The sequence below is a fragment of the Lactuca virosa genome, chromosome 7 (genome assembly GCF_052849685.1).
Source record: "Lactuca virosa cultivar CGN04683 chromosome 7, Lactuca_virosa_CGN04683_v6, whole genome shotgun sequence".
Lineage (NCBI taxonomy): Eukaryota > Viridiplantae > Streptophyta > Magnoliopsida > Asterales > Asteraceae > Lactuca > Lactuca virosa.
Genome location: NC_136432.1, coordinates 56,130,848 through 56,139,098, shown reverse-complemented (window position 1 = coordinate 56,139,098; position 8,251 = coordinate 56,130,848). Strand labels below are relative to the sequence as shown.

General features: G+C 37.1%; 1 non-coding gene across 1 annotated transcript; it reads left to right on the top strand.

Annotated features, from left to right (window-relative positions):
* Positions 1-7,935: 7,935 nt before the first annotated feature.
* Positions 7,936-8,042, top strand: LOC145127984 (small nucleolar RNA R71). Its single transcript, XR_013716587.1, has one exon. It is a non-coding gene; the product is annotated as a small nucleolar RNA R71 (small nucleolar RNA).
* Positions 8,043-8,251: the final 209 nt, after the last annotated feature.

Below are 8,251 nucleotides of genomic sequence, written 5' to 3'. Positions count from 1 at the left end.
TACTAAAATTTTTCATTTAAAAAATGTTAATTTCATTCATTGATTGTACCAAAAACCATCGATCATTACAATATTCAAAACATCAGAATACAAATATATCAAGTGCGAAAATCATAAGGAAAGTATGATGTGTCATCACGTCAGGCCCTTCCTTTTTGAACTGGAAGTACCTGAAACCATAAACATAAACTGTAACCATAAAGCTTAGTGATTTCCCCCAAAGTACCACATACCACACATAAAATAAAATAAATGTTATGGGCCAAATCATAGTCATATAACCATTTCCTGCTATGGGCCAAATCATGGTCTTTCCGTTCAGTATCGAGGGCCAAATCCCAGTCTTAAATACAAGTGTTAGTGGTCAGATCCTAGTCTTTCATATAACTGCCAGGGGCTAGATCCTGGTATTTCATATAGATGCCAAGGGCCAGATCCTGGGCTTTCATATAATTATCATAAGGCATCAAACATTCTACATAACAAGCAATCTAGTGAGGAAACTCGCCTCAACTACTGAAAAACCAGATAAAAGCTTGGGCTGTTGATGTGCACAAAAGTACCTAACAATTTTAAATTTATTTCCTAACTAACTTAACTAACCAATATGCACCTAGGCAGTGTACCTAGTCAGATTGTAATGTAGTTTAAGTAAGTCGGGGTCGAACACAGGGAACGGTTTAATTAATTAATCTAACTACTATTTATTTAACCTAAGATTCTAGCAAAGTAATGGTTTTTATCTAATTTTGCAAGTTTATATGAACTTAATTCCTTAACAACTATTCAATTAACAAAAACACTTCTGTTAGTTTGAATCCACTTTCCCTCAATGGTTTAAAATAATAATTATGACAATTCCTGTTGGTTACCAATTAAAACATTATTAGCAATTCAATTCCAAATTTACTAATATTCAACTAATTCATGTAGAGCTATGTATGGTCACATATAACTTAACACAAAATCAATTATTAAATAGAATTTGAGCTATGTAAGATTGAGTTGACAAACACAATTTATGGTCACAATATGAGTTTTCTAGCAAAGCCAAATTCAATAATTCAATTACTTATCTAAGATTAGTTCGATCTTAGCTCTAATAATCTAATGTTCACTAAATTACTAGGTAATCAAATTCATGCAGATTAATGATCACTAACTACACAGAATAAGAATTTAAAGAAATCTATTTATCAAATCAAGCATGCTAGGTGTAATTAATCAAACACAAGACGTTAACCAACAAGAAAAATCTAAATTACTATAAGCAAACCATGAGTTCCAGCTTCATCTAGCTAACAGAAGTAGCTAGATTTAGCTACTCATTCTAACAAATAAACATAAACAAGTCATAATTGAAAACATCATAATGTACCAAACTAGAAAGTAGATTATGAACTTCTTCTTCCTTGGTATTAGAACCAATTCCCAAGCCTTCTCTCTTCTGAAATTCAACTCCTGGAACCCTTCTCAAGTCAGCCAATCTCCCAAAGTCGTAGGGATCAAGGACTTATATATTTTTCGAAATATCCACACTCACGTCGTGAGTTCAGTTTTTATCCGTGTTCAACAAGGACTCTTGATTCGCGATGTCTATCTTCTAGAAAGTCCATGCTCACGTCGTGAGCCTTTACTTCTCACGACGTGACTACGTGTTTTTGTTGGATTTTTCATCTTTCAAGCCTTTATCCTCAAAAGTTCCGATCTTTAACGCTTTCAGTCCCTTTTCTTCAAAATGTCTTCTTATAGCTACAAAATATATTTTAACCTTATAAGTACCATTTATCTAAGCAAATAACCAAAATATAAATCAAAATGAAATTAAATATTGCCTAAAAATATGTATAAATATGACAATATCAAAATACCCCACACTTATTCTTTGCTTGCCCTCAAGCAAATTTAATTATTTGTAAATTCAAACATTCATCACTAGTGTTACATAGAACAATCCATTTTGAACTTAGCCATTATACCAAGACCTCAATGCGCATATTTGTGTATAACTCCTAATAACTTCCCAATCCTAAATACTCAAAATCCTTATGAACCTTCACCCCTTAGCTTATATGACATTTATTTCTGCAACCCTCCGAATCAATCCTCAGAAATCTTTCTTAACCTCAAGGTATTTTTGTTAAGCTACCCAAGCATACATAAACTAGAAATTACAACTTTTGATACCACAATGGAGCTCTCGGAATTCTTCATTTCTTTCATATTTGATTTTTGATTTCTTTGAATTCACCACCTTTTTTGTGTGATTTTTGGTATCTTCAACTTTTTTGAATTTCTTCAGAATTTTGATCTTTTGATCTTCATACTTGATAGCTCCAAAATTCTTCAACTTTTTGGTAATTTCTCTCTTTTTTTATATAACTCACGTTTTTCTCTCAAAACCTACATGCTTAAGCAGGGGCACTTAACTTCAACCCTTATTGGCTAAAGGTATTAGTCTATGTGCAATGACTACATAAGCTCTCCTGGATAGATTTCAGGTACAGGCTGCAAAACGTATTACGCCATATAAACTACCAGATTATCTTTTCATATCTCATGACTTTTCACTAGGATTTGGGAAGTCACAAATATACTATAACATATATTGGCTTGGTTAAACATCTGAGCTCTCATTGGATCATCCCATATAACATTAGCAACTTAAGTTCAAATTATTACTAGATTCATTATTAGATTATTATTTCAAATCTATTAAAATTTTTAAAAAAATATACTAATTCTAGCAATTTACTTTTTTTTTACTATTTCGACCCCCTACCCCACACTTATTACATACAATGTCCTCATTGTATGCATAAAAATAATTTAAAAGCAATAAAAGGGAGAAAAAAAGGAACAGACTCCCCTAGGATAGTAGTGGCGAGATCGAATTCCAAAAGTGTGGATTCTTGTGCATCTTGAATATGGACTTCTTCTAATATGGAACTTGGATCTTCAACACGTGAGGTATGTAAATGTGCCGACAAAAATTAGGAATAGAGCCTTCAATCTTCAACAAATGTGGTGCAGAAAAAAAATCTCCAAAGCAAAAAAGAACAATGTGGGAAAGAATACGCCACATTGCATGGTTGAGAAAATAAGTCATAAGTATCTTCATAACAATTCCAAGAAGGATGGTGGTGACCCGTGTAACAAATATGGAACAATGGTCTTCAAATTTGTGAAAATTTAATATTCACGGCGTGAGGTAGTAGAAGTCACGACGTGAGGTCGCGTTTAAGCGAATTCTGGAAAATCATCAATAAATGACCCACGTCATGAGTAAGACACGTTCACGTCGTGGGAACTGGAATCTCATAAATAAATTTCCTTCAATTATTCTTTCAATTCTTACACTCAGACCAATTTCTTAATGGATTAAGACTCTTCTAACTCTATTATTTTTTACTCTTTTCTCTAACTCTATCTTCTCTCTTGACTCAACCCACACTTAGTTTTGATTGTGGGTCTCGACTCTCGACTCTAAACTCTCGGCTAAACATGTTCGCACTCATATCTCGACATCCTTTCCCGCGTTTTCTCTAGCAAAATCTAAAAATAATAACCAAAGAAGTAAACAAGAACATAACCAATTTAAAAGTCTTACAATCCCAAACAAACCAAAAACAAAATAAAACCAAATAAAAATAAAACTAAATAAACTAAAAGATAATCTAAGCATCTTCTTCATTAATGTTCGCTCCACTTGTTCCGACCCCGTCTCCTCTCGTCATCCATAGCTCCTCCCACGTCGGAATATAAGGGCATTAGGTAGGCACTGTGGGTGGTCTCACCACATTCATGTGGGAGAACATGGCTTCAAGGATTTGGGTATTATACGTCACCCCACCACGGAGATTATCTAGATATGAACCCACCCGAATTTGGAACGGGTCAGTGGGTACTCCACCCTCATATTGTTAAGTGGGTTGTTGTGCTCTTCCTATAGCTCCCCGGGCTCTTATATTTTGTCTCCTGGGCCTTGGTTGTTGCTCGGGCTCCTAGGGTGGTTATTCAACACCCTCATCGTCACTGTTCGGTATGCCCCAATGTGACCCATAACTGACCACAACTCTGGTGGTCTCAAGATATCTAATAGAAAACTCATTCCCTTCTTTACAAGTGAGTGTCCTTGTAATGGTGGGATGATCACGCCATAAGATCGGGCCAGACGGGTGACAAAATGACCACCACAAATTGGGCTCCCGGGTCGGGAGCTCACCGCATATTCCGCCAAATATCGAGCCAAAAAGTTGGGGATATTGCAACAAACCTCCGACTGTAAGATCGTCCACAAGAAGAATAAATTAAGCTTGGTGACCTTGTCTCCCTGTTTTTTATGATGTATGGAGAATGTGATAAGCCTGTGAATCAAGCGATGAATGGGTGATTTGATGTTACTTTACGGCGACACACCGGAGTTGAAAACACCCGAAGCAATGCAGCTCCAAAACTCGTGCCCCGAGACCCCTCCAAAATAAGCACGGGCAGCCTCCCACAAGAATGCAGTAAACTCGGGAGTCATGGCTTCACGGGCCTCGTACAAGCCCATCCTCCAAACGAATTCTACCAAGCTACATTCCCGGTACTCCCCACCCAACCGGAAAACCAATGCCTGCGGGAAGTTCGGGTCTTGAACATTCTCTTGAAAAGTCACGGTAGAGAAGAATTCCACACAAAGCTCCTTGTATACTTTCTCTTGAATTGCAAATAAGTTACTCCACCCCTTGCATGTGAAAGAAATCCCGTTTTCTGCAAAAGTTTTAGTAAGAAATGGGTTTAATCGGTCAAGGAGTCCCACCTCCCTAAGTTTGTGCCAATTTACAGTTAGAGCAACCGTGAATTCCCTGTTGTGAAGCCAACCCAATCTGTTATTGTATCTTGTAAGCACATCCTGAGAGATGTTGGTTGGAAACACATAAAATGGGTGTAAATTAGCAACCCCGCCTTGGACATCATGAACCTCTCGCCTTGGTGCCATTTTTCTGCAAAAGAATAACCAAGGAACAAAACCAAAAACAAAGAGCCATTAAATATAAAACAGAAGTGATAATTATGCTGGAAATCAGAATTCACCTCGTGAGCCTTGCGGACTCACGTCGTGAATTGGGTGCGAAGGCAGTGGCCTGTTTTCTCAAAATCGAGCCATTTCCAAACCAATTCTAGTTCAATACTTGCTAAGGGTTTTGTTTAATAACAATTTCAAACACATTACAAGGACATGCATGCCAAAATCTGGGCATAATCATAGCAATTTGTAATTCTAAACTATGAACACAAACCCTAGCCCCTAAATGCAATAAACTAGACAAAATAGAGATTAAAACATGAAATGTTACCTTAATCAATAGTTAGGTAAACAAGATTGTGGAAGATTAGAGGAAATTGCCGAAATCAATAGTGGGGGGACCAAGAATCGGCTTCACTTCGTGAGTATGGGTAAAGTGATGGTCAAAGGGTTTCTAATTCTTTTAATCAGTGGTCCCGTGATTTCAAAGTTCACATTGTGAACTTTTATGGCTCACGTCGTGAGTTCGTCTGGGCTTAACAGTTGGGCCAATTTATTCTAACACTAGTTGGGCCATAAAAATTTAGATCATGAAACTAGCCCATTCCGAATTATATTATGTCTGAGCGTAAAATTGGTCCCATTATCAATTCCATTTTTTTTATTAAAAAGCCTTAATTTGTTTACCACTTAATTTTAAATTGCCCCACATTTAATTTTTTTTTACCAATTCATAAGATTATTAGATGATTAGATGATCAATTATCCTAAAAACAAAAAAAATGCAAAAACTAGACTAAATGCAAAAACAAAAAGAAATTCAAACCGAGCTCGGATTGCCTCCCGAGAAGCGCTTATTTTTCTTGGAGTCATGATTCGGACTCCGTGCTGCCTCACGTTGAATTATCCAGAGTGTTCATCACTATTTGAATCTTTTGCTCCTTCCATCTCCTTTTGTACGCTTGGACTCGTCTAATATACGCCTTTTTAGAGTTTTCTTTTTTTAGCTTTCACTTCATTTACTTCAAGCCTGCGTTTGATCCCTTTATTTTCCAAATTTTCCTCATTCTTTAGCTCTACGGGAACCATCTTTTCATCCATAACCGAACTCGTTTCCTTAGAAGTAACCTCGTCCTCGTCACTCGATAAATCTTCACTTTCCTCACTTACCCAAGAAGTTGGATTTATATAAGCAATTACTTCAAACACCAATGGAACAGATGCTCTTGGTTTGGTATGTTTGACTTGTTGAATTGTCTTCAGTTCTTCTTCCATAAGCTTCTCCAATTCTTCAAGTTCATCTTCTTTATCAATGTTAAAGACTTCACCTTGAACATCACTTCCTTGGAAACCATCCTCTATTCCAAAAGTAGCTTCATCATCTCTCACTCTCAAGGTAAGCTTGGATTCACGAATATCAACCAAGACACTAGCAGTATTAAGTAGAGGGCGACCCAAGATGATTGGAACATCATGATCTTCTTTCATGTCCATACCCACAAAGACAATTGGAAAAACAAATTTCCTAATTTTTACTAAGATGTCTTCCACAATGCCACTAGGATGTGTCATTGAACGGTTTTCCATGTAAATGGTCATTCTTGTAGCCTTCAACTTCGGAATATTGAGCTTTTGATAAAATGAAAAAGGCATTAAATTTATGCTAGCCCCAAAATCAGCTAAAGCATAAGTCTTCAAATTATTCCCAACTTCACACGGAAGAGTGGGGCGTCCAGGATCTCCCATCTTCTTTGGTAACTCCCCCAATACAACCTTTGAACTCTGCTCACTAAGAATCACCTTGGAATTTTTCTTCAAATGTTGGCGAGTATCTATCAAGTATTGTAAGAACTTTGCAAATTCAGTAATTTTAGACAACGATTCAATAAAAGGAGTATTTATTGGAATACCCTTCACTTGCTTCATAAATTCCAAATGATCTTGTTCCAGTGGATGACTATTAGCTCGGGACGGAAACGGTAAAGGAGGACGATAAGCCGGAACTTTTGCTGAATTTTTCTGTTCAGAATCGACTCACGTCGTGAGCTTTGAAGGCTCACGTCGTGAGTTCGGTGTTTCCGCAAAAAAAAATTCTTTGATTTTTGACTTTTTCGGCTTTGGTTCGGACGGTTGTGGCTCCACTTCTAGTGCTTCTAAGAACTCAGAAATAGCCTCTTCTTCAGTTTCAATTACCATTACATGTGATTGAGGCTTGTTTTCGGAAATTGGGTTATATATTCTTTCATTCACCAAAGTGGTTAGTTGACCAAGTTGGGCTTCGATATTTTTAATTGATGCCTGCTGATTTCTTAGCAATGCTTGTTGGTCCCTTATGACTGTATCAGTGTCATCATGTCTTTTCTCGGAAGCCTCCATAAATCTATATAAAATAGACTCAAGATCAACTTTCTTTTCAGGAGGTGGTTGTTCTTTTTGGTAGAAGCCTCGGCCTGTCTGCCTATATTTTTCTTTTCTTTTTTTTCTTCTTGTACTCTTCATATGGTAACCACTCCTTCTTTGGTTTTCTCCAATCTTCATCATATTTATCCCCACTATAATACCAAACTTGAGCCTTTTTATTTCCGTGTTCATCCAAGTGGCATTCTTTCGTCAAGTGTGGACCATTGCATCTTTCACATCCAACTCTAATAGCATGAATTGACTGATCCATCTTTGTCATTCTTCTGTCCATGGTGTCAAGCATAGCTAGTACAGCTGCCATATCTTCAGAATTTCCACCCGCAATGCCTTTTACTCCTTCATTTCTTGGATTGTGGTACTCACGAAAATGATTTGCGAATTCTTCAACCAACTCCTTGACTTCGCCCATATTTTTCTTAGTTAGTGGTCCTTGAGAATCAAGGAGTTGCCTTGTCATAACATTCACACCATCATAAACTATTGAGACTTCTTGTTGTATGTTAAGGTCATTTTGAGGAGAATTTCTTAGCAACCCTTTAAAACGCTCCCATGCCTTATAAAGTGATTCACCCGGATTTTGCTCAAAGTTGGCTATTGCCTTCTTGAGTGTAGCTATTTTTGATGGTGGGCAGAATTGTTTTAGAAATTGCTTGCGCATCTGTGCCCAAGTAATGATTGCACCAGGTGGTAGTGCCTTCAACCAGTCTTTTGCAGCTCCTTTAAAAGTGACCGGCAGCATCCTTAGCAAGACTGTCTCTCTAGGAACATTTGGGACATTGAAATAGTCTGCAATGTCATTGACCTCATCTAGATGCTTGT